Below are 26,569 nucleotides of genomic sequence, written 5' to 3' on the forward strand. Positions count from 1 at the left end.
CAGAATGCTTCTGTATAGTTTATATTTGAATATATTCCTTTTTCCACTACTACGCTCTTAGCCCTCAAAATGCCCAGTTGCATTTTCTACAGAAAGAGTGTTCAGATCTGCTCAATCAAAAGTATGGTTTAACTCTGTTAGCTGAATGCACAGATCAGAAAGAAGTTTCACCGAATGATTCTTTGTAGTTTATATTTGAAGACATTCCATTTTCCACTATTACCCTCTTAGCGCTCCGAATCTCCACTTGCATTTTCTACAAAAAGAGTGTTTCATAACTGCTCAATCAAAAATATGTTTTATCTCTGTTAACTGAATTTACAGATCAGAAATAAGTTTCACAGAATGCATCTGTGTAGTTTTTATTTGAAGATATTCTTTTTCCCAATGTAGGCCTCTTAGCGCTTAGCATGTCCAATTGCAGTTTCTACAGAAAGAATGTTTCAGAACGGCTCAATCAAAAGTAAGGTTCAACTCTGTTAGTTGAATGCACAGAACAGAAAGAATTTTCACAGAATGCTACTGTGTAGTTTATATTAGAATATATAACTTTTTCCACTATTACCCTCTTAGCGCTCCGAATGTCCACTTGCATTTTCTACAGAAAGAGTGTTCAGAACTGCGCAATCAAAAGTATGGTTTAACTCTGTTAGCTTAATGAACATATCAGAAATAAGTTTCACACAATGCTTCTGTGTAGTTTTTATTTGAAGATATTATTTTTCCCAATAGAGGCCTCTTAGCGCTCAGAATGTCCAATTGCAGTTTCTACAGAAAGAGTGTTTCAGAAAGGCTCAATCAAAAGTAAGGTTCAACTCTGTTAGTTGAATGCACAGAACAGAAGGAAGTTTCATACAATGCTTCTGTGTAGTTTATATTTTAACATATTCTTTTTTCCACTATTACCCACTTAGCGCTACGAATGTCCCGTTGCATTTTCTACAGACAGAGTGTTTCAAAACTGCTCAATCAAAAGTATGGTTTAACTCTGTTAGCTGAATGCTCAGATCAGAAAGAAGTTTCACAGAATGCTTCTGTGTAGTTTACATTTGAATATATTCCTTTTTCCACTACTACTCTCTTAGCGCTCCAAATGTCCAGTTGCATTTTCTACAGAAAGAGTGTTCAGATCTGCTCAATCAAAAGTATGGTTTAACTCTGTTAGCTGAATGCACAGATCAGAAAGAAGTTTCACAGAATGATTCTGTGTAGTTTATATTTGGAGACATTCCTTTTTCCACTATTACCCTCTTAGCGGTCCGAATCTCCACTTGCATTTTCTACAAAAAGAGTGTTTCAGAACGGCTCAATCAAAACTAAGGTTTAACTCTTTTAGTTGAACAAACAGAACAGAAAGTAGTTTCACACAATTCTTCTGTGTAGTTTTTATTTGTAGACATTCTTTTTCCCAATATAGGCCTCCTAGCGCTCAGAATGTCCAATTGCAGTTTCTACAGAAAGAGTGTTTCGGAACGGCTCAATCAAAAGTAAGGTTCAACACTGTTAGTTGAATGCACAGAACAGAAAGATGTTTCATACAATGCTTCTGTGTAGTTTATATTTGAACATATTTTTTTTCCACTATTACCCACTTAGCGCTACGAATGTCCAGTTGCATTTTCTACAGACAGAGTGTTTCAAAACTGCTCAATCAAAAGTATGGTTTAACTCTGTTAGCTGAATGCTCAGATCAGAAAGAAGTTTCACAGAATGCTTCTGTGTAGTTTATATTTGAATATATTCCTTTTTCCACTACTACTCTCTTAGCGCTCCAAATGTCCAGTTGCATTTTCTACAGAAAGAGAGCTCAGATCTGCTCAATCAAAAGTATGGTTTGACTCTGTGAGCTGAATGCACAGATCAGAAAGAAGTTTCACAGAATGCTTCTGTGTAGTTTATATTTGAATATATTCCTTCTTCCACTACTACTCTCTTAGCGCTCCAAATGTCCAGTTGCATTTTCTACAGAAAGAGTGTTCAGATCTGCTCAATCAAAAGTATGGTTTAACTCTGTTAGCTGAATGCACAGTTCAGAAACAATTTTCACAGAATGATACTGTGTAGTTTATATTTGGAGACATTCCTTTTTCCACTATTACCCTCTAAGCGCTCCGAATCTCCACTTGCATTTTCTACAGAAAGAGTGTTTCAGAACGGCTCAATCAAAACTAAGGTTCAACTCTTTTAGTTGAACAAACAGAACAGAAAGAAGTTTCACACAATTCTTCTGTGTAGTTTTTATTTGTAGACATTCTTTTTCCCAATATAGGCCTCTTAGCGCTCAGAATGTCCAATTGCAGTTTCTACAGAAAGAGTGTTTCAGAACGGCTCAATCAAAAGTAAGGTTCAACTCTGTTAGTTGAATGCACAGAACAGAAAGAATTTTCACAGAATGCTACTGTGTAGTTTATATTTGAATGTATTCCTTTTTCCACTATTACCCTCTTAGCGCTCCGAATGTCCACTTGCATTTTCTACAGAAAGATTGTTCAGAACGGCGCAATCAAAAGTATGGTTTAACTCTGTTAGCTTAATGAACATATCAGAAATAAGTTTCACACAATGCTTCTGTGTAGTTTTTATTTGAAGATATTATTTTTCCCAATAGAGGCCTCTTAGCGCTCAGAATGTCCAATTGCAGTTTCTACAGAAAAAGTGTTTCAGAAAGGCTCAATCAAAAGTAAGGTTCAACTCTGTTATTTGAATGCACAGAACAGAAAGAAGTTTCATACAATGCTGCTGTGTAGTTTATATTTGAACATATTCTTTTTTCCACTATTACCCACTTAGCGCTACGAATGTCCAGTTGCATTTTCTACAGACAGAGTGTTTCAAAACTGCTCAATCAAAAGTATGGTTTAACTCTGTTAGCTGAATGCTCAGATCAGAAAGAAGTTTCACAGAATGCTTCTGTGTAGTTAATATTTGAATATATTCCTTTTTCCACTACTACTCTCTTAGCGCTCCAAATGTCCAGTTGCATTTTCTACAGAGAGTTCAGATCTGCTCAATCAAAAGTATGGTTTAACTCTGTTTGCTGAATGCACAGATCAGAAAGAAGTTTCACAGAATGATTCTGTGTAGTTTATATTTGGAGACATTCCTTTTTCCACTATTACCCTCTTAGCGCTCCGAATCTCCACTTGCATTTTCTACAGAAAGAGTGTTTCAGAACGGCTCAATCAAAACTAAGGTTCAACTCTTTTAGTTGAACAAACAGAACAGAAAGAAGTTTCACACAATTCTTCTGTGTAGTTTTTATTTGTAGACATTCTTTTTCCCAATATAGGCTTCTTAGCGCTCAGAATGTCCAATTGCAGTTTCTACAGAAAGAGTGTTTCAGAACGGCTCAATCAAAAGTAAGGTTCAACTCTGTTAGTTGAATGCACAGAACAGAAAGAAGTTTCATACAATGCTGCTGTGTAGTTTATATTTGAACATATTCTTTTTTCCACTATTACCCACTTAGCGCTACGAATGTCCAGTTGCATTTTCTACAGACAGAGTGTTTCAAAACTGCTCAATCAAAAGTATGGTTTAACTCTGTTAGCTGAATGCTCAGATCAGAAAGAAGTTTCACAGAATGCTTCTGTGTAGTTTATATTTGAATATATTCCTTTTTCCACTACTACGCTCTTAGCGCTCCAAATGTCCAGTTGCATTTTCTACAGAAAGAGTGTTCAGATCTGCTCAATCAAAAGTATGGTTTAACTCTGTTAGCTGAATGCAAAGATCAGAAAGAAGTTTCACCGAATGATTCTGTGTAGTTTATATTTGAAGACATTCCTTTTTCCATTATTACCCTCTTAGCGCTCCGAACCTCCACTTGCATTTTCTACAAAAAGAGTGTTTCATAACTGCTCAATCAAAAATATGTTTTATCTCTGTTAACTGAATTTACAGATCAGAAATATGTTTCACAGAATGCATCGGTGTAGTTTTTATTTGAAGATATTCTTTTTCCCAATGTAGGCCTCTTAGCGCTTAGCATGTCCAATTGCAGTTTCTACAGAAAGAGTGTTTCAGAACGGCTCAATCAAAAGTAAGGTTCAACTCTGTTAGTTGAATGCACAGAACAGAAAGAATTTTCACAGAATGCTACTGTGTAGTTTATATTTGAATATATTCCTTTTTCCACTATTACCCTCTTAGCGCTCCGAATGTCCACTTGCATTTTCTACAGAAAGAGTGTTCAGAACTGCGCAATCAAAAGTATGGTTTAACTCTGTTAGCTTAATGAACATATCAGAAATAAGTTTCACACAATGCTTCTCTGTAGTTTTTATTTGAAGATATTATTTTTCGCAATAGAGGTCTCTTAGTGCTCAGAATGTCCAATTGCAGTTTCTACAGAAAGAGTGTTTCAGAAAGGCTCAATCAAAAGTAAGGTTCAACTCTGTTAGTTGAATGCACAGAACAGAAGGAAATTTCATACAATGCTTCTGTGTAGTTTATATTTGAACATATTCTTTTTTCCACTATTACCAACTTAGCGCTACGAATGTCCCGTTGCATTTTCTACAGACAGAGTGTTTCAAAACTGCTCAATCAAAAGTATGGTTTAACTCTGTTAGCTGAATGCTCAGATCAGAAAGAAGTTTCACAGAATGCTTCTGTGTAGTTTATATTTGAATATATTCCTTTTTCCACTACTACCCTCTTAGCGCTCCAAATGTCCAGTTGCATTTTCTACAGAAAGAGTGTTCAGATCTGCTGAATCAAAAGTATGGTTTAACGCTGTTAGCTGAATGCACAGATCAGAAAGAAGTTTCACAGTATGATTCTGTGTAGTTTATATTTGGGGACATTCCTTTTTCCACTATTACCCTCTTAGCGCTCCGAATCCCCACTTGCATTTTCTACAGAAAGAGTGTTTCAGAACGGCTCAATCAAAACTAAGGTTCAACTCTTTTAGTTGAACAAACAGAACAGAAAGAAGTTTCACACAATTCTTCTGTGTAGTTTTTATTTGTAGACATTCTTTTTCCCAATATAGGCCTCCTAGCTCTCAGAATGTCCAATTGCAGTTTCTACAGAAAGAGTGTTTCAGAACGGCTCAATCAAAAGTAAGGTTCAACTCTGTTAGTTGAATGCACAGAACAGGAAGAAGTTTCATACAATGCTTCTGTGTAGTTTATATTTGAACATATTCTTTTTTCCACTATTACCCACTTAGCGCTATGAATGTCCAGTTGCATTTTCTACAGACAGAGTGTTTCAAAACTGCTCAATCAAAAGTATGGTTTAACTCTGTTAGCTGAATGCTCAGATCAGAAAGAAGTTTCACAGAATGCTTCTGTGTAGTTTATATTTGAATATATTCCTTTTTCCACTACTACGCTCTTAGCGCTCCAAATGTCCAGTTGCATTTTCTACAGAAAGAGTGTTCAGATCTGCTCAATCAAAAGTATGGTTTAACACTGTTAGCTGAATGCACAGATCAGAAAGAAGTTTCACAGAATGATTCTGTGTAGTTTATATTTGGAGACATTCCTTTTTCCACTATTACCCTCTTAGCGCTCCGAATCTCCACTTGCATTTTTTACAGAAAGAGTGTTTCAGAACGGCTCAATCAAAACTAAGGTTCAACTCTTTTAGTTCAACAAACAGAACAGAAAGAAGTTTCACACAATTCCTCTGTGTAGTTTTTATTTGTAGACATTCTTTTTCCCAATATAGGCCTCCTAGCGCTCAGAATGTCCAATTGCAGTTTCTACAGAAAGAGTGTTTCAGAACGGCTCAATCAAAAGTAAGGTTCAACTCTGTTAGTTGAATGCACAGAACAGAAAGAAGTTTCATACAATGCTTCTGTGTAGTTTATATTTGAACATATTCTTTTTTCCACTATTACCCACTTAGCGATACGAATGTCCAGTTGCATTTTCTACAGACAGAGTGTTTCAAAACTGCTCAATCAAAAGTATGGTTTAACTCTGTTAGCTGAATGCAAAGATCAGAAAGAAGTTTCACCGAATGATTCTGTGTAGTTTATATTTGAAGACATTCCTTTTTCCACTATTACCCTCTTAGCGCTCCGAACCTCCACTTGCATTTTCTACAAAAAGAGTGTTTCATAACTGCTCAATCAAAAATATGTTTTTTCTCTGTTAACTGAATTTACAGATCAGAAATAAGTTTCACAGAATGCATCGGTGTAGTTTTATTTGAAGATATTCTTTTTCCCAATGTAGGCCTCTTAGCGCTTAGCATGTCCAATTGCAGTTTCTACAGAAAGAGTGTTTCAGAACGGCTCAATCAAAAGTAAGGTTCAACTCTGTTAGTTGAATGCACAGAACAGAAAGAATTTTCACAGAATGCTACTGTGTAGTTTATATTTGAATATATTCCTTTTTCCACTATTACCCTCTTAGCGCTCCGAATGTCCACTTGCATTTTCTACAGAAAGAGTGTTCAGAACTGCGCAATCAAAAGTATGGTTTAACTCTGTTAGCTTAATGAACATATCAGAAATAAGTTTCACACAATGCTTCTCTGTAGTTTTTATTTGAAGATATTATTTTTCCCAATAGAGGCCTCTTAGTGCTCAGAATGTCCAATTGCAGTTTCTACAGAAAGAGTGTTTCAGAAAGCCTCAATCAAAAGTAAGGTTCAACTCTGTTAGTTGAATGCACAGAACAGAAGGAAATTTCATACAATGCTTCTGTGTAGTTTATATTTGAACATATTCTTTTTTCCACTATTACCAACTTAGCGCTACGAATGTCCCGTTGCATTTTCTACAGACAGAGTGTTTCAAAACTGCTCAATCAAAAGTATGGTTTAACTCTGTTAGCTGAATGCTCAGATCAGAAAGAAGTTTCACAGAATGCTTCTGTGTAGTTTATATTTGAATATATTCCTTTTTCCACTACTACTCTCTTAGCGCTCCAAATGTCCAGTTGCATTTTCTACAGAAAGAGTGTTCAGATCTGCTCAATCAAAAGTATGGTTTAACTCTGTTAGCTGAATGCACAGATCAGAAAGAAGTTTCACCGAATGATTCTGTGTAGTTTATATTTGGAGACATTCCTTTTTCCACTATTACCCTCTTAGCGCTCCGAATCTCCTCTTGCATTTTCTACAGAAAGAGTGTTTCAGAACGGCTCAATCAAAACTAAGGTTCAACTCTTTTAGTTGAACAAACAGAACAGAAAGAAGTTTCACACAATTCTTCTCTGTAGTTTTTATTTGTAGACATTATTTTTCCCAATATAGGCCTCTTAGCGCTCAGAATGTCCAATTGCAGTTTCTACAGAAAGAGTGTTTCAGAACGGCTCAATCAAAAGTAAGGTTCAACTCTGTTAGTTGAATGCACAGAACAGAAAGAAGTTTCATACAATGCTTCTGTGTAGTTTATATTTGAACATATTCTTTTGTCCACTATTACCCACTTAGCGCTACGAATGTCCAGTTGCATTTTCTACAGACAGAGTGTTTCAAAACTGCTCAATCAAAAGTATGGTTTAACTCTGTTAGCTGAATGCTCAGATCAGAATGAATTTTCACAGAATGCTTCTGTGTAGTTTATATTTGAATATATTCCTTTTTCCACTACTACGCTCTTAGCGCTCCAAATGTCCAGTTGCATTTTCTACAGAAAGAGTGTTCAGATCTGCTCTATCAAAAGTATGGTTTAACTCTGTTAGCTGAATGCACAGATCAGAAGGATGTTTCACCGAATGATTCTGTGTAGTTTATATTTGAAGACATTCCTTTTTCCACTATTACCCTCTTAGCGCTCAGAATCTCCACTTGCATTTTCTACAAAAAGAGTGTTTCATAACTGCTCAATCAAAAATATGTTTTATCTCTGTTAACTGAATTTACAGATCAGAAATAAGTTTCACAGAATGCATCTGTGTAGTTTTTATTTGAAGATATTCTTTTTCCCAATGTAGGCCTCTTAGCGCTTAGCATGTCCAATTGCAGTTTCTACAGAAAGAGTGTTTCAGAATGGCTCAATCAAAAGTAAGGTTCAACTCTGTTAGTTGAATGCACAGAACAGAAAGAATTTTCACAGAATGCTACTGTGTAGTTTATATTTGAATATATTCCTTTTTCCACTATTACCCTCTTAGCGCTCCGAATGTCCACTTGCATTTTCTACAGAAAGAGTGTTCAGAACTGCGCAATCAAAATATGGTTTAACTCTGTTAGCTTAATGAACATATCAGAAATAAGTTTCACACAATGCTTCTGTGTAGTTTTTATTTGAAGATATTATTTTTCCCAATAGAGGCCTCTTAGCGCTCAGAAGGTCCAATTGCAGTTTCTACAGAAAGAGTGTTTCAGAAAGGCTCAATCAATAGTAAGGTTCAACTCTGTTAGTTGAATGCACAGAACAGAAAGAAGTTTCATACAATGCTTCTGTGTAGTTTTTATTTGAACATATTCTTTTTTCCACTATTACCCACTGAGCGCTACGAATGTCCAGTTGCATTTTCTACAGACAGAGTGTTTCAAAACCGCTCAATCAAAAGTATGGTTTAAATCTGTTAGCTGAATGCTCAGATCAGAAAGAAGTTTCACAGAATGCTTCTGTGTAGTTTATATTTGAATATATTCCTTTTTCCACTACTACTCTCTTAGCGCTCGAAATGTCCAGTTGCATTTTCTACAGAAAGAGTGTTCAGATCTGCTCAATCAAAAGTATGGTTTAACTCTGTTAGCTGAATGCACAGATCAGAAAGAAGTTTCACCGAATGATTCTGTGTAGTTTATATTTGGAGACATTCCTTTTTCCACTATTACCCTCTTAGCGCTCCGAATCTCCACTTGCATTTTCTACAGAAAGAGTGTTTCAGAACGGCTCAATCAAAACTAAGGTTCAACTCTTTTAGTTGAACAAACAGAACAGAAAGAAGTTTCACACAATTCTTCTGTGTAGTTTTTATTTGTAGACATTCTTTTTCCCAATATAGGCCTCCTAGCACTCAGAATGTCCAATTGCAGTTTCTACAGAAAGAGTGTTTCAGAAAGGCTCAATCAAAAGTAAGGTTCAACTCTGTTAGTTGAATGCACAGAACAGAAAGTAGTTTCATACAATGCTTCTGTGTAGTTTATATTTGATCATATTCTTTTTTCCACTATTACCCACTTAGCGCTACGAATGTCCAGTTGCATTTTCTACAGACAGAGTGTTTCAAAACTGCTCAATCAAAAGTATGGTTTAACTCTGTTAGCTGAATGCTCAGATCAGAAAGAAGTTTCACAGAATGCTTCTGTGTAGTTTATATTTGAATATATTCCTTATTCCACTACTACGCTCTTAGCGCTCCAAATGTCCAGTTGCATTTTCTACAGAAAGAGTGTTCAGATCTGCTCAATCAAAAGTATGGTTTAACTCTGTTAGCTGAATGCACAGATCAGAAGGAAGTTTCACCGAATGATTCTGTGTAGTTTATATTTGAAGACATTCCTTTTTCCACTATTACACTCTTAGCGCTCCGAATCTCCACTTGCATTTTCTACAAAAAGAGTGTTTCATAACTGCTCAATCAAAAATATGTTTTATCTCTGTTAACTGAATTTACAGATCAGAAATAAGTTTCACAGAATGCATCTGTGTAGTTTTTATTTGAAGATATTCTTTTTCCCAATGTAGGCCTCTTAGCGCTTAGCATGTCCAATTGCAGTTTCTACAGAAAGAGTGTTTCAGAACGGCTCAATCAAAAGTAAGGTTCAACTCTGTTAGTTGAATGCACAGAACAGAAAGAATTTTCACAGAATGCTACTGTGTAGTTTATATTTGAATATATTCCTTTTTCCACTATTACCCTCTTAGCGCTCCGAATGTCCACTTGCATTTTCTACAGAAAGAGTGTTCAGAACTGCGCAATCAAAAGTATGGTTTAACTCTGTTAGCTTAATGAACATATCAGAAATAAGTTTCACACAATGCTTCTGTGTAGTTTTTATTTGAAGATATTATTTTTCCCAATAGAGGCCTCTTAGCGCTCAGAATGTCCAATTGCAGTTTCTACAGAAAGAGTGTTTCAGAAAGGCTCAATCAATAGTAAGGTTCAACTCTGTTAGTTGAATGCACAGAACAGAAAGAAGTTTCATACAATGCTTCTTTGTAGTTTATATTTGAACATATTCTTTTTTCCACTATTACCCACTTAGCGCTACGAATGTCCAGTTGCATTTTCTACAGACAGAGTGTTTCAAAACTGCTCAATCAAAAGTATGGTTTAACTCTGTTAGCTGAATGCTCAGATAAGAAAGAAGTTTCACAGAATGCTTCTGTGTAGTTTATATTTGAATATATTCCTTTTTCTACTACTACTCTCTTAGCGCTCAAAATGTCCAGTTGCATTTTCTACAGAAAGAGTGTTCAGATCTGCTCAATCAAAAATATGGTTTAACTCTGTTAGCTGAATGCACAGATCAGAAAGAAGTTTCACAGAATGATTCTGTGTAGTTTATATTTGGAGACATTCCTTTTTCCACTATTACCCTCTTAGCGCTCCGAATCTCCACTTGCATTTTCTACAGAAAGAGTGTTTCAGAACGGCTCAATCAAAACTAAGGTTCAACTCTTTTAGTTGAACAAACAGAACAGAAAGAAGTTTCACAGAATTCTTCTGTGTAGTTTTTATTTGTAGACATTCTTTTTCCCAATATAGGCCTCCTAGCGCTCAGAATGTCCAATTGCAGTTTCTACAGAAAGAGGGTTTCAGAACGGCTCAATCAAAAGTAAGGTTCAACTCTGTTAGTTGAATGCACAGAACAGAAAGAAGTTTCATACAATGCTTCTGTGTAGTTTATATTTGAACATATTCTTTTTTCCACTATTACCCACTTAGCGCTACGAATGTCCAGTTGCATTTTCTACAGAAAGAGTGTTTCAAAACTGCTCAATCAAAAGTATGGTTTAACTCTGTTAGCTGAATGCTCAGATCAGAAAGAAGTTTCACAGAATGCTTCTGTGTAGTTTATATTTGAATATATTCCTTTCTCCACTACTACGCTCTTAGCGCTCCAAATGTCCAGTTGCATTTTCTACAGAAAGAGTGTTCAGATCTGCTCAATCAAAAGTATGGTTTAACTCCGTTAACTGAATGCACAGATCAGAAAGAAGTTTCACCGAATGATTCTGTGTAGTTTATATTTGAAGACATTCCTTTTTCCAATATTACCCTCTTAGCGCTCCAAATCTCCACTTGCATTTTCTACAAAAAGAGTGTTTCATAACTGCTCAATCAAAAATATGTTTTATCTCTGTTAACTGAATTTACAGATCAGAAATAAGTTTCACAGAATGCATCTGTGTAGTTTTTATTTGAAGATATTCTTTTTCCCAATGTAGGCCTCTTAGCACTTAGCATGTCCAATTGCAGTTTCTACAGAAAGAGTGTTTCAGAACGGCGCAATCAAAAGTAAGGTTCAACTCTGTTAGTTGAATGCACAGAACAGAAAGAATTTTCACAGAATGCTACTGTGTAGTTTATATTTGAATATATACCTTTTTCCACTATTACCCTCTTAGCGCTCCGAATGTCCACTTGCATTTTCTACAGAAAGAGTGTTCAGAACTGCGCAATCAAAAGTATGGTTTAACTCTGTTAGCTTAATGAACATATCAGAAATAAGTTTCACACAATGCTTCTCTGTAGTTTTTATTTGAAGATATTATTTTTCCCAATAGAGGCCTCTTAGCGCTCAGAATGTCCAATTGCAGTTTCTACAGAAAGTGTGTTTCAGAAAGGCTCAATCAAAAGTAAGGTTCAACTCGGTTAGTTGAATGCACAGAACAGAAAGAAGTTTCATACAATGCTTCTGTGTAGTTTATATTTGAACATATTCTTTTTTCCACTATTACCCACTTAGCGCTACGAATGTCCAGTTGCATTTTCTACAGACAGAGTGTTTCAAAACTGCTCAATCAAAAGTATGGTTTAACTCTGTTAGCTGAATGCTCAGATCAGAAATAAGTTTCACAGAATGCTTCTGTGTAGTTTATATTTGAATATATTCCTTTTTCCACTACTACTCTCTTAGCGCTCCAAATGTCCAGTTGCATTTTCTACAGAAAGAGTGTTCAGATCTGCTCAATCAAAAGTATGGTTTAACTCTGTTAGCTGAATGCACAGATCAGAAAGAAGTTTCACAGAATGTTTCTGTGTAGTTTATATTTGGAGACATTCCTTTTTCCACTATTACCTTCTTAGCGCTCCGAATCTCCACTTGCATTTTCTACAGAAAGAGTGTTTCAGAACGACTCAATCAAAACTAAGGTTCAAATCATTTAGTTGAACAAACAGAACAGAAAGCAGTTTCACACAATTCTTCTGTGTAGTTTTTATTTGTAGACATTCTTTTTCCCAATATAGGCCTCTTAGCGCTTAGCATGTCCAATTGCAGTTTCTACAGAAAGAGTGTTTCAGAACGGCTCAATCAAAAGTAAGGTTCAACTCTGTTAGTTGAATGCACAGAACAGAAAGAATTTTCACAGAATGCTACTGTGTAGTTTATATTTGAATATATTCCTTTTTCCACTATTACCCTCTTAGCGCTCCGAATGTCCACTTGCATTTTCTACAGAAAGAGTGTTCAGAACTGCGCAATCAAAAGTATGGTTTAACTCTGTTAGCTTAATGAACATATCAGAAATAAGTTTCACACAATGCTTCTCTGTAGTTTTTATTTGAAGATATTATTTTTCCCAATAGATGCCTCTTAGCGCTCAGAATGTCCAATTGCAGTTTCTACAGAAAGAGTGTTTCAGAACGGCTCAATCAAATGTAAGGTTCAACTCTGTTAGTTGAATGCACAGAACAGAAGGAAGTTTCATACAATGCTTCTGTGTAGTTTATATTTGAACATATTCTTTTTTCCACTATTACCCACTTAGCGCTACGAATGTCCAGTTGCATTTTCTACAGACAGAGTGTTTCAAAACTGCTCAATCAAAAGTATGGTTTAACTCTGTTAGCTGAATGCTCAGATCAGAAAGAAGTTTCACAGAATTCTTCTGTGTAGTTTATATTTGAATATATTCCTTTTTCCACTACTACTCTCTTAGCGCTCCAAATGTCCAGTTGCATTTTCTACAGAAAGAGTGTTCAGATCTGCTCAATCAAAAGTATGGTTTAACTCTGTTAGCTGAATGCACAGATCAGAAAGAAGTTTCACCGAATGATTCTGTGTAGTTTATATTTGGAGACATTCCTTTTTCCACTATTACCCTCTTAGCGCTCCGAATCTCCAATTGCATTTTCTACAGAAAGAGTGTTTCAGAACTGCTCAATCAAAACTAAGGTTCAACTCTTTTAGTTGAACAAACAGAACAGAAAGAAGTTTCACACAATTCTTCTGTGTAGTTTTTATTTGTAGACATTCTTTTTCCCAATATAGGCCTCTTAGCGCTCAGAATGTCCAATTGCAGTTTCTACAGAAAGAGTGTTTCAGAACGGCTCAATCAAAAGTAAGGTTCAACTCTGTTAGTTGAATGCACAGAACAGAAAGAAGTTTCATACAATGCTTCTGTGTAGTTTCTATTTGAACATATTCTTTTTTCCACTATTACCCACTTAGCGCTACGAATGTCCAGTTGCATTTTCTACAGACAGAGTGTTTCAAAACTGCTCAATCAAAAGTATGGTTTAACTCTGTTAGCTGAATGCTCAGATCAGAAAGAAATTTCACAGAATGCTTCTGTGTAGTTTATATTTGAATATACTCCTTTTTCCACTACTACGCTCTTAGCGCTCCAAATGTCCAGTTGCATTTTCTACAGAAAGAGTGTTCAGATCTGCTCAATCAAAAGTATGGTTTAACTCTGTTAGCTGAATGCACAGATCAGAAAGAAGTTTCACCGAATGATTCTGTGTAGTTTATATTTGAAGACATTCCTTTTTCCACTATTACCCTCTTAGCGCTCCGAATCTCCACTTGCATTTTCTACAAAAAGAGTGTTTCATAACTGCTCAATCAAAAATATGTTTTATCTCTGTTAACTGAATTTACAGATCAGAAATAAGTTTCACAGAATGCATCTGTGTAGTTTTTATTTGAAGATATTCTTTTTCCCAATGTAGGCCTCTTAGCGCTTAGCATGTCCAATTGCAGTTTCTACAGAAAGAGTGTTTCTGAACGGCTGAATCAAAAGTAAGGTTCAACTCTTTTAGTTGAATGCACAGAACAGAAAGAATTTTCACAGAATGCTACTGTGTAGTTTATATTTGAATATATTCCTTTTTCCACTATTACCCTCTTAGCGCTCCGAATGTCCACTTGCATTTTCTACAGAAAGAGTGTTCAGAACTGCGCAATCAAAAGTATGGTTTAACTCTGTTAGCTTAATGAATATATCAGAAATAAGTTTCACACAATGCTTCTGTGTAGTTTTTATTTGAAGATATTATTTTTCCCAATAGAGGCCTCTTAGCGCTCAGAATGTCCAATTGCAGTTTCTACAGAAAGAGTGTTTCAGAACGGCTCAATCAAATGTAAGGTTCAACTCTGTTAGTTGAATGCACAGAACAGAAAGAAGTTTCATACAATGCTTCTGTGTAGTTTATATTTGAACATATTCTTTTTTCCACTATTACCCACTTAGCGCTACGAATGTCCAGTTGCATTTTCTACAGACAGAGTGTTTCAAAACTGCTCAATCAAATGTATGGTTTAACTCTGTTAGCTGAATGCTCAGATCAGAAAGAAGTTTCACAGAATGCTTCTGTGTAGTTTATATTTGAATATATTCCTTTTTCCACTACTACTCTCTTAGCGCTCCAAATGTCCAGTTGCATTTTCTACAGAAAGAGTGTTCAGATCTGCTCAATCAAAAGTATGGTTTAACTCTGTTAGCTGAATGCACAGATCATAAAGAAGTTTCACAGAATGATTCTGTGTAGTTTATATTTGGAGACATTCCTTTTTCCACTATTACCCTCTTAGCGCTCCGAATCTCCACTTGCATTTTCTACAGAAATAGTGTTTCAGAACCGCTCAATCAAAACTAAGGTTCAACTCTTTTAGTTGAACAAACAGAACAGAAAGAAGTTTCACACAATTCTTCTGTGTAGTTTTTATTTGTAGACATTCTTTTTCCCAATATAGGCCTCTTAGCGCTCAGAATGTCCAATTGCAGTTTCTACAGAAACAGTGTTTCAGAACGGCTCAATAAAAAGTAAGGTTCAACTCTGTTAGTTGAATGCACAGAACAGAAAGAAATTTCATACAATGCTTCTGTGTAGTTTCTATTTGAACATATTCTTTTTTCCACTATTACCCACTTAGCGCTACGAATGTCCAGTTGCATTTTCTACAGACAGAGTGTTTCAAAACTGCTCAATCAAAAGTATGGTTTAACTCTGTTAGCTGAATGCTCAGATCAGAAAGAAGTTTCACAGAATGCTTCTGTGTAGTTTATATTTGAATATATTCCTTTTTCCACTACTACGCTCTTAGCGCTCCAAATGTCCAGTTGCATTTTCTACAGAAAGAGTGTTCAGATCTGCTCAATCAAAAGTATGGTTTAACTCTGTTAGCTGAATGCACAGATCAGAAAGAAGTTTCACCGAATCATTCTGTGTAGTTTATATTTGAAGACATTCCTTTTTCCACTATTACCCTCTTAGCGCTCCGAATCTCCACTTGCATTTTCTACAAAAACAGTGTTTCATAACTGCTCAATCAAAAATATGTTTTATCTCTGTTAACTGAATTTGCAGATCAGAAATAAGTTTCACAGAATGCATCTGTGTAGTTTTTATTTGAAGATATTCTTTTTCCCAATGTAGGCCTCTTAGCGCTTAGCATGTCCAATTGCAGTTTCTACAGAAAGAGTGTTTCAGAACGGCTCAATCAAAAGTAAGGTTCAACTCTGTTAGTTGAATGCACAGAACAGAAAGTATTTTCACAGAATGCTACTGTGTAGTTTATATTTGAATATATTCCTTTTTCCACTATTACCCTCTTAGCGATCCGAATGTCCACTTGCATTTTCTACAGAAAGAGTGTTCAGAACTGCGCAATCAAAAGTATGGTTTAACTCTGTTAGCCTAATGAATATATCAGAAATAAGTTTCACACAATGCTTCTGTGTAGTTTTTATTTGAAGATATTATTTTTCCCAATAGAGGCCTCTTAGCGCTCAGAATGTCCAATTGCAGTTTCTACAGAAAGAGTGTTTCAGAACGGCTCAATCAAATGTAAGGTTCAACTCTGTTAGTTGAATGCACAGAACAGAAAGAAGTTTCATACAATGCTTCTGTGTAGTTTATATTTGAACATATTCTTTTTTCCACTATTACCAACTTAGCGCTACGAATGTCCAGTTGCATTTTCTACAGACAGAGTGTTTCAAAACTGCTCAATCAAAAGTATGGTTTAACTCTGTTAGCTGAATGCTCAGATCAGAAAGAAGTTTCACAGAATGCTTCTGTGTAGTTTATATTTGAATATATTCCTTTTTCCACTACTACGCTCTTAGCGCTCCAAATGTCCAGTTGCATTTTCTACAGAAAGAGTGTTCAGATCTGCTCAATCAAAAGTATGGTTTAACTCTGTTAGCTGAATGGACAGAGCAGAAAGAAGTTTCACCGAATGATTCTGTGTAGTTTATATTTGAAGACATTCCTTTTTCCACTATTACCCTCTTAGCGCTCCGAATCTCCACTTGAATTTTCTACAAAAAGAGTGTTTCATAACTGCTCAATCAAAAATATGTTTTATCTCTGTTAACTGAATTTTCAGATCAGAAATAAGTTTCACAGAATGCATCTGTGTAGTTTTTATTTGAAGATATTCTTTTTCCCAATGTAGGCCTCTTAGCGCTTAGCATGTCCAATTGCAATTTCTACAGAAAGAGTGTTTCAGAACGGCTCAATCAAAAGTAAGGTTCAACTCTGTTAGTTGAATGAACAGAACAGAAAGAATTTTCACAGAATGCTACTGTGTAGTTTATATTTGAATATATTCCTTTTTCCACTATTACCCTCTTAGCGCTCCGAATGTCCACTTGCATTTTCTACAGAAAGAGTGTTCAGAACTTCGCAATCAAAAGTATGGTTTAACTCTGTTAGCTTAATGAACATATCAGAAATAAGTTTCACACAATGCTTCTGTGTAGTTTTTATTTGAAGATATTATTTTTCCCAATAGAGTCTTCTTAGCGCTCAGAATGTCCAATTGCAGTTTCTACAGAAAGAGTGTTTCAGAAAGGCTCAATCAAAAGTAAGGTTCAACTCTGTTAGTTGAATGCACAGAACAGAAAGAAGTTTCATACAATGCTTCTGTGTAGTTTATATTTGAACATATTCTTTTTTCCACTATTACCCACTTAGCGCTACGAATGTCCAGTTGCATTTTCTACAGACAGAGTGTTTCAAAACTGCTCAATCAAAAGTGTGGTTTAACTCTGTTAGCTGAATGCTCAGATCAGAAAGAAGTTTCACAGAATGCTTCTGTGTAGTTTATATTTGAATATATTCCTTTTTCCACTACTACTCTCTAAGCACTCCAAATGTCCAGTTGCATTTTCTACAGAAAGAGTGTTCATATCTGCTCAATCAAAAGTATGTTTTAACTCTGTTAGCTGAATGCACAGATCAGAAAGAAGTTTCACAGAATGATTCTATGTAGTTTATATTTGGAGACATTTCTTTTTCCACTATTACCCTCTTAGCGCTCCGAATCTCCACTTGCATTTTCTACAGAAAGAGTGTTTCAGAACGGCTCAATCAAAACTAAGGTTCAACTCTTTTAGTTGAACAAACAGAACAGAAAGAAGTTTCACACAATTCTTCTGTGTAGTTTTTATTTGTAGACATTCTTTTTCCCAATATAGGCCTCTTAGCGCTCAGAATGTCCAATTGCAGTTTCTACAGAAAGAGTGTTTCAGAACGGCTCAATCAAAAGTAAGGTTCAACTCTCTTAGTTGAATGCACAGAACAGAAAGAAGTTTCATACAATGCTTCTGTGTAGTTTATATTTGAACATATTCTTTTCTCCACTATTACCCACTTAGCGCTACGAATGTTCAGTTGCATTTTCTACAGACAGAGTGTTTCAAACCTGCTCAATCAAAAGTATGGTTTAACTCTGTTAGCTTAATGAACATATCAGAAATAAGTTTCACACAATGCTTCTGTGTAGTTTTTATTTGAAGATATTATTTTTCCCAATATAGGCCTCTTAGCGCTCAGAATGTCCAATTGCAGTTTCTACAGAAAGAGTGTTTCAGAAAGGCTCAATCAAAAGTAAGTTTCAACTCTGTTAGTTGAATGCACAGAACAGAAAGTAGTTTCATACAATGCTTCTGTGTAGTTTATATTTGAACATATTCTTTTTTCCACTATTACCCACTTAGCGCTACGAATGTCCAGTTGCATTTTCTACAGACAGAGTGTTTCAAAACTACTCAATCAAAAGTGTGGTTTAACTCTGTTAGCTGAATGCTCAGATCAGAAAGAAGTTTCACAGAATGCTTCTGTGTAGTTTATATTTGAATATATTCCTTTTTCCACTACTACTCTCTTAGCGCTCCAAATGTCCAGTTGCATTTTCTACAGAAAGAGTGTTCAGATCTGCTCAATCAAAAGTATGGTTTAACTCTGTTAGCTGAATGCACTGATCAGAAAGAAGTTTCACAGAATGATTCTGTGTAGTTTATATTTGGAGACATTACTTTTTCCACTATTACCCTCTTAGCGCTTCGAATCTCCACTTGCATTTTCTACAGAAAGAGTGTTTCAGAACGGCTCAATCAAAACTAAGGTTCAACTCTTTTAGTTGAACAAACAGAACAGAAAGAAGTTTCACACAATTCTTCTGTGTAGTTTTTATTTGTAGACATTCTTTTTCCCAATATAGGCCTCTTAGCGCTCAGAATGTCCAATTGCAGTTTCTACAGAAAGAGTGTTTCAGAACGGCTCAATCAAAAGTAAGGTTCAACTCTGTTAGTTGAATGCACAGAACAGAAAGAAGTTTCATACAATGCTTCTGTGTAGTTTATATTTGAACATATTCTTTTCTCCACTATTACCCACTTAGCGCTACGAATGTTCAGTTGCATTTTCTACAGACAGAGTGTTTCAAAACTGCTCAATCAAAAGTATGGTTTAACACTGTTAGCTTAATGAACATATCAGAAATAAGTTTCACAAAATGCTTCTGTGTAGTTTATATTTGAATATATTCCTTTTTCCACTACTACGCTCTTAGCGCTCCAAATGTCCAGTTGCATTTTCTACAGAAAGAGTGTTCAGATCTGCTCAATCAAAAGTATGGTTTAACTCTGTTAGCTGAATGCACAGATCAGAAAGAAGTTTCACAGAATGATTCTGTGTAGTTTATATTTGGAGACATTCCTTTTTCCACTATTACCCTCTTAGCGCTCCGAATCTCCACTTGCATTTTCTACAGAAAGATTGTTTCCGAACGGCTCAATCAAAACTAAAGTTCAACTCTTTTAGTTGAACAAACAGAACAGAAAGAAGTTTCACACAATTCTTCTGTGTAGTTTTTATTTGTAGACATTCTTTTTCCCAATATAGGCCTCTTAGCGCTCAGAATGTCCAATTGCAGTTTCTACAGAAAGAGTTTTTCAGAACGGCTCAATCAAAAGTAAGGTTCAACTCTGTTAGTTGAATGCACAGAACAGAAAGTAGTTTCATACAATGCTTCTGTGTAGTTTATATTTGAACATATTCTTTTTTCCACTATTACCAACTTAGCACTACGAATGTCCAGTTGCATTTTCTACAGACAGAGTGTTTCAAAACTGCTCAATCAAAAGTATGGTTTAACTCTGTTAGCTGAATGCTCAGAGCAGAAAGAAGTTTCACAGAATGCTTCTGTGTAGTTTATATTTGAATATATTCCTTTTTCCACTACTACGCTCTTAGCGCTCCAAATGTCCAGTTGCATTTTCTACAGAAAGAGTGTTCAGATCTGCTCAATCAAAAGTATGGTTTAACTCTGTTAGCTGAATGCACAGATCAGAAAGAAGTTTCACCGAATGATTCTGTGTAGTTTATATTTGGAGACATTCCTTTTTCCACTATTACCCTCTTAGCGCTCCGAATCTCCACTTGCATTTTTTACAGAAAGAGTGTTTCAGAACGGCTCAATCAAAACTAAGGTTCAACTCTTTTAGTTCAACAAACAGAACAGAAAGAAGTTTCACACAATTCCTCTGTGTAGTTTTTATTTGTAGACATTCTTTTTCCCAATATAGGCCTCCTAGCGCTCAGAATGTCCAATTGCAGTTTCTACAGAAAGAGTGTTTCAGAACGGCTCAATCAAAAGTAAGGTTCAACTCTGTTAGTTGAATGCACAGAACAGAAAGAAGTTTCATACAATGCTTCTGTGTAGTTTATATTTGAACATATTCTTTTTTCCACTATTACCCACTTAGCGCTACGAATGTCCAGTTGCATTTTCTACAGACAGAGTGTTTCAAAACTGCTCAATCAAAAGTATGGTTTAACTCTGTTAGCTGAATGCAAAGATCAGAAAGAAGTTTCACCGAATGATTCTGTGTAGTTTATATTTGAAGACATTCCTTTTTCCACTATTACCCTCTTAGCGCTCCGAACCTCCACTTGCATTTTCTACAAAAAGAGTGTTTCATAACTGCTCAATCAAAAATATGTTTTTTCTCTGTTAACTGAATTTACAGATCAGAAATAAGTTTCACAGAATGCATCGGTGTAGTTTTATTTGAAGATATTCTTTTTCCCAATGTAGGCCTCTTAGCGCTTAGCATGTCCAATTGCAGTTTCTACAGAAAGAGTGTTTCAGAACGGCTCAATCAAAAGTAAGGTTCAACTCTGTTAGTTGAATGCACAGAACAGAAAGAATTTTCACAGAATGCTACTGTGTAGTTTATATTTGAATATATTCCTTTTTCCACTATTACCCTCTTAGCGCTCCGAATGTCCACTTGCATTTTCTACAGAAAGAGTGTTCAGAACTGCGCAATCAAAAGTATGGTTTAACTCTGTTAGCTTAATGAACATATCAGAAATAAGTTTCACACAATGCTTCTCTGTAGTTTTTATTTGAAGATATTATTTTTCCCAATAGAGGCCTCTTAGTGCTCAGAATGTCCAATTGCAGTTTCTACAGAAAGAGTGTTTCAGAAAGCCTCAATCAAAAGTAAGGTTCAACTCTGTTAGTTGAATGCACAGAACAGAAGGAAATTTCATACAATGCTTCTGTGTAGTTTATATTTGAACATATTCTTTTTTCCACTATTACCAACTTAGCGCTACGAATGTCCCGTTGCATTTTCTACAGACAGAGTGTTTCAAAACTGCTCAATCAAAAGTATGGTTTAACTCTGTTAGCTGAATGCTCAGATCAGAAAGAAGTTTCACAGAATGCTTCTGTGTAGTTTATATTTGAATATATTCCTTTTTCCACTACTACTCTCTTAGCGCTCCAAATGTCCAGTTGCATTTTCTACAGAAAGAGTGTTCAGATCTGCTCAATCAAAAGTATGGTTTAACTCTGTTAGCTGAATGCACAGATCAGAAAGAAGTTTCACCGAATGATTCTGTGTAGTTTATATTTGGAGACATTCCTTTTTCCACTATTACCCTCTTAGCGCTCCGAATCTCCACTTGCATTTTCTACAGAAAGAGTGTTTCAGAACGGCTCAATCAAAACTAAGGTTCAACTCTTTTAGTTGAACAAACAGAACAGAAAGAAGTTTCACACAATTCTTCTCTGTAGTTTTTATTTGTAGACATTATTTTTCCCAATATAGGCCTCTTAGCGCTCAGAATGTCCAATTGCAGTTTCTACAGAAAGAGTGTTTCAGAACGGCTCAATCAAAAGTAAGGTTCAACTCTGTTAGTTGAATGCACAGAACAGAAAGAAGTTTCATACAATGCTTCTGTGTAGTTTATATTTGAACATATTCTTTTGTCCACTATTACCCACTTAGCGCTACGAATGTCCAGTTGCATTTTCTACAGACAGAGTGTTTCAAAACTGCTCAATCAAAAGTATGGTTTAACTCTGTTAGCTGAATGCTCAGATCAGAATGAATTTTCACAGAATGCTTCTGTGTAGTTTATATTTGAATATATTCCTTTTTCCACTACTACGCTCTTAGCGCTCCAAATGTCCAGTTGCATTTTCTACAGAAAGAGTGTTCAGATCTGCTCTATCAAAAGTATGGTTTAACTCTGTTAGCTGAATGCACAGATCAGAAGGATGTTTCACCGAATGATTCTGTGTAGTTTATATTTGAAGACATTCCTTTTTCCACTATTACCCTCTTAGCGCTCAGAATCTCCACTTGCATTTTCTACAAAAAGAGTGTTTCATAACTGCTCAATCAAAAATATGTTTTATCTCTGTTAACTGAATTTACAGATCAGAAATAAGTTTCACAGAATGCATCTGTGTAGTTTTTATTTGAAGATATTCTTTTTCCCAATGTAGGCCTCTTAGCGCTTAGCATGTCCAATTGCAGTTTCTACAGAAAGAGTGTTTCAGAATGGCTCAATCAAAAGTAAGGTTCAACTCTGTTAGTTGAAAGCACAGAACAGAAAGAATTTTCACAGAATGCTACTGTGTAGTTTATATTTGAATATATTCCTTTTTCCACTATTACCCTCTTAGCGCTCCGAATGTCCACTTGCATTTTCTACAGAAAGAGTGTTCAGAACTGCGCAATCAAAATATGGTTTAACTCTGTTAGCTTAATGAACATATCAGAAATAAGTTTCACACAATGCTTCTGTGTAGTTTTTATTTGAAGATATTATTTTTCCCAATAGAGTCCTCTTAGCGCTCAGAAGGTCCAATTGCAGTTTCTACAGAAAGAGTGTTTCAGAAAGGCTCAATCAATAGTAAGGTTCAACTCTGTTAGTTGAATGCACAGAACAGAAAGAAGTTTCATACAATGCTTCTGTGTAGTTTTTATTTGAACATATTCTTTTTTCCACTATTACCCACTGAGCGCTACGAATGTCCAGTTGCATTTTCTACAGACAGAGTGTTTCAAAACTGCTCAATCAAAAGTATGGTTTAAATCTGTTAGCTGAATGCTCAGATCAGAAAGAAGTTTCACAGAATGCTTCTGTGTAGTTTATATTTGAATATATTCCTTTTTCCACTACTACTCTCTTAGCGCTCGAAATGTCCAGTTGCATTTTCTACAGAAAGAGTGTTCAGATCTGCTCAATCAAAAGTATGGTTTAACTCTGTTAGCTGAATGCACAGATCAGAAAGAAGTTTCACCGAATGATTCTGTGTAGTTTATATTTGGAGACATTCCTTTTTCCACTATTACCCTCTTAGCGCTCCGAATCTCCACTTGCATTTTCTACAGAAAGAGTGTTTCAGAACGGCTCAATCAAAACTAAGGTTCAACTCTTTTAGTTGAACAAACAGAACAGAAAGAAGTTTCACACAATTCTTCTGTGTAGTTTTTATTTGTAGACATTCTTTTTCCCAATATAGGCCTCCTAGCACTCAGAATGTCCAATTGCAGTTTCTACAGAAAGAGTGTTTCAGAAAGGCTCAATCAAAAGTAAGGTTCAACTCTGTTAGTTGAATGCACAGAACAGAAAGTAGTTTCATACAATGCTTCTGTGTAGTTTATATTTGATCATATTCTTTTTTCCACTATTACCCACTTAGCGCTACGAATGTCCAGTTGCATTTTCTACAGACAGAGTGTTTCAAAACTGCTCAATCAAAAGTATGGTTTAACTCTGTTAGCTGAATGCTCAGATCAGAAAGAAGTTTCACAGAATGCTTCTGTGTAGTTTATATTTGAATATATTCCTTATTCCACTACTACGCTCTTAGCGCTCCAAATGTCCAGTTGCATTTTCTACAGAAAGAGTGTTCAGATCTGCTCAATCAAAAGTATGGTTTAACTCTGTTAGCTGAATGCACAGATCAGAAGGAAGTTTCACCGAATGATTCTGTGTAGTTTATATTTGAAGACATTCCTTTTTCCACTATTACACTCTTAGCGCTCCGAATCTCCACTTGCATTTTCTACAAAAAGAGTGTTTCATAACTGCTCAATCAAAAATATGTTTTATCTCTGTTAACTGAATTTACAGATCAGAAATAAGTTTCACAGAATGCATCTGTGTAGTTTTTATTTGAAGATATTCTTTTTCCCAATGTAGGCCTCTTAGCGCTTAGCATGTCCAATTGCAGTTTCTACAGAAAGAGTGTTTCAGAACGGCTCAATCAAAAGTAAGGTTCAACTCTGTTAGTTGAATGCACAGAACAGAAAGAATTTTCACAGAATGCTACTGTGTAGTTTATATTTGAATATATTCCTTTTTCCACTATTACCCTCTTAGCGCTCCGAATGTCCACTTGCATTTTCTACAGAAAGAGTGTTCAGAACTGCGCAATCAAAAGTATGGTTTAACTCTGTTAGCTTAATGAACATATCAGAAATAAGTTTCACACAATGCTTCTGTGTAGTTTTTATTTGAAGATATTATTTTTCCCAATAGAGGCCTCTTAGCGCTCAGAATGTCCAATTGCAGTTTCTACAGAAAGAGTGTTTCAGAAAGGCTCAATCAATAGTAAGGTTCAACTCTGTTAGTTGAATGCACAGAACAGAAAGAAGTTTCATACAATGCTTCTTTGTAGTTTATATTTGAACATATTCTTTTTTCCACTATTACCCACTTAGCGCTACGAATGTCCAGTTGCATTTTCTACAGACAGAGTGTTTCAAAACTGCTCAATCAAAAGTATGGTTTAACTCTGTTAGCTGAATGCTCAGATCAGAAAGAAGTTTCACAGAATGCTTCTGTGTAGTTTATATTTGAATATATTCCTTTTTCTACTACTACTCTCTTAGCGCTCAAAATGTCCAGTTGCATTTTCTACAGAAAGAGTGTTCAGATCTGCTCAATCAAAAATATGGTTTAACTCTGTTAGCTGAATGCACAGATCAGAAAGAAGTTTCACAGAATGATTCTGTGTAGTTTATATTTGGAGACATTCCTTTTTCCACTATTACCCTCTTAGCGCTCCGAATCTCCACTTGCATTTTCTACAGAAAGAGTGTTTCAGAACGGCTCAATCAAAACTAAGGTTCAACTCTTTTAGTTGAACAAACAGAACAGAAAGAAGTTTCACAGAATTCTTCTGTGTAGTTTTTATTTGTAGACATTCTTTTTCCCAATATAGGCCTCCTAGCGCTCAGAATGTCCAATTGCAGTTTCTACAGAAAGAGGGTTTCAGAACGGCTCAATCAAAAGTAAGGTTCAACTCTGTTAGTTGAATGCACAGAACAGAAAGAAGTTTCATACAATGCTTCTGTGTAGTTTATATTTGAACATATTATTTTTTCCACTATTACCCACTTAGCGCTACGAATGTCCAGTTGCATTTTCTACAGAAAGAGTGTTTCAAAACTGCTCAATCAAAAGTATGGTTTAACTCTGTTAGCTGAATGCTCAGATCAGAAAGAAGTTTCACAGAATGCTTCTGTGTAGTTTATATTTGAATATATTCCTTTCTCCACTACTACGCTCTTAACGCTCCAAATGTCCAGTTGCATTTTCTACAGAAAGAGTGTTCAGATCTGCTCAATCAAAAGTATGGTTTAACTCCGTTAACTGAATGCACAGATCAGAAAGAAGTTTCACCGAATGATTCTGTGTAGTTTATATTTGAAGACATTCCTTTTTCCAATATTACCCTCTTAGCGCTCCAAATCTCCACTTGCATTTTCTACAAAAAGAGTGTTTCATAACTGCTCAATCAAAAATATGTTTTATCTCTGTTAACTGAATTTACAGATCAGAAATAAGTTTCACAGAATGCATCTGTGTAGTTTTTATTTGAAGATATTCTTTTTCCCAATGTAGGCCTCTTAGCACTTAACATGTCCAATTGCAGTTTCTACAGAAAGAGTGTTTCAGAACGGCGCAATCAAAAGTAAGGTTCAACTCTGTTAGTTGAATGCACAGAACAGAAAGAATTTTCACAGAATGCTACTGTGTAGTTTATATTTGAATATATACCTTTTTCCACTATTACCCTCTTAGCGCTCCGAATGTCCACTTGCATTTTCTACAGAAAGAGTGTTCAGAACTGCGCAATCAAAAGTATGGTTTAACTCTGTTAGCTTAATGAACATATCAGAAATAAGTTTCACACAATGCTTCTCTGTAGTTTTTATTTGAAGATATTATTTTTCCCAATAGAGGCCTCTTAGCGCTCAGAATGTCCAATTGCAGTTTCTACAGAAAGTGTGTTTCAGAAAGGCTCAATCAAAAGTAAGGTTCAACTCGGTTAGTTGAATGCACAGAACAGAAAGAAGTTTCATACAATGCTTCTGTGTAGTTTATATTTGAACATATTCTTTTTTCCACTATTACCCACTTAGCGCTACGAATGTCCAGTTGCATTTTCTACAGACAGAGTGTTTCAAAACTGCTCAATCAAAAGTATGGTTTAACTCTGTTAGCTGAATGCTCAGATCAGAAATAAGTTTCACAGAATGCTTCTGTGTAGTTTATATTTGAATATATTCCTTTTTCCACTACTACTCTCTTAGCGCTCCAAATGTCCAGTTGCATTTTCTACAGAAAGAGTGTTCAGATCTGCTCAATCA

This window comes from Symphalangus syndactylus, chromosome 15, assembly GCF_028878055.3.
Source record: "Symphalangus syndactylus isolate Jambi chromosome 15, NHGRI_mSymSyn1-v2.1_pri, whole genome shotgun sequence".
NCBI classification, from domain to species: domain Eukaryota; kingdom Metazoa; phylum Chordata; class Mammalia; order Primates; family Hylobatidae; genus Symphalangus; species Symphalangus syndactylus.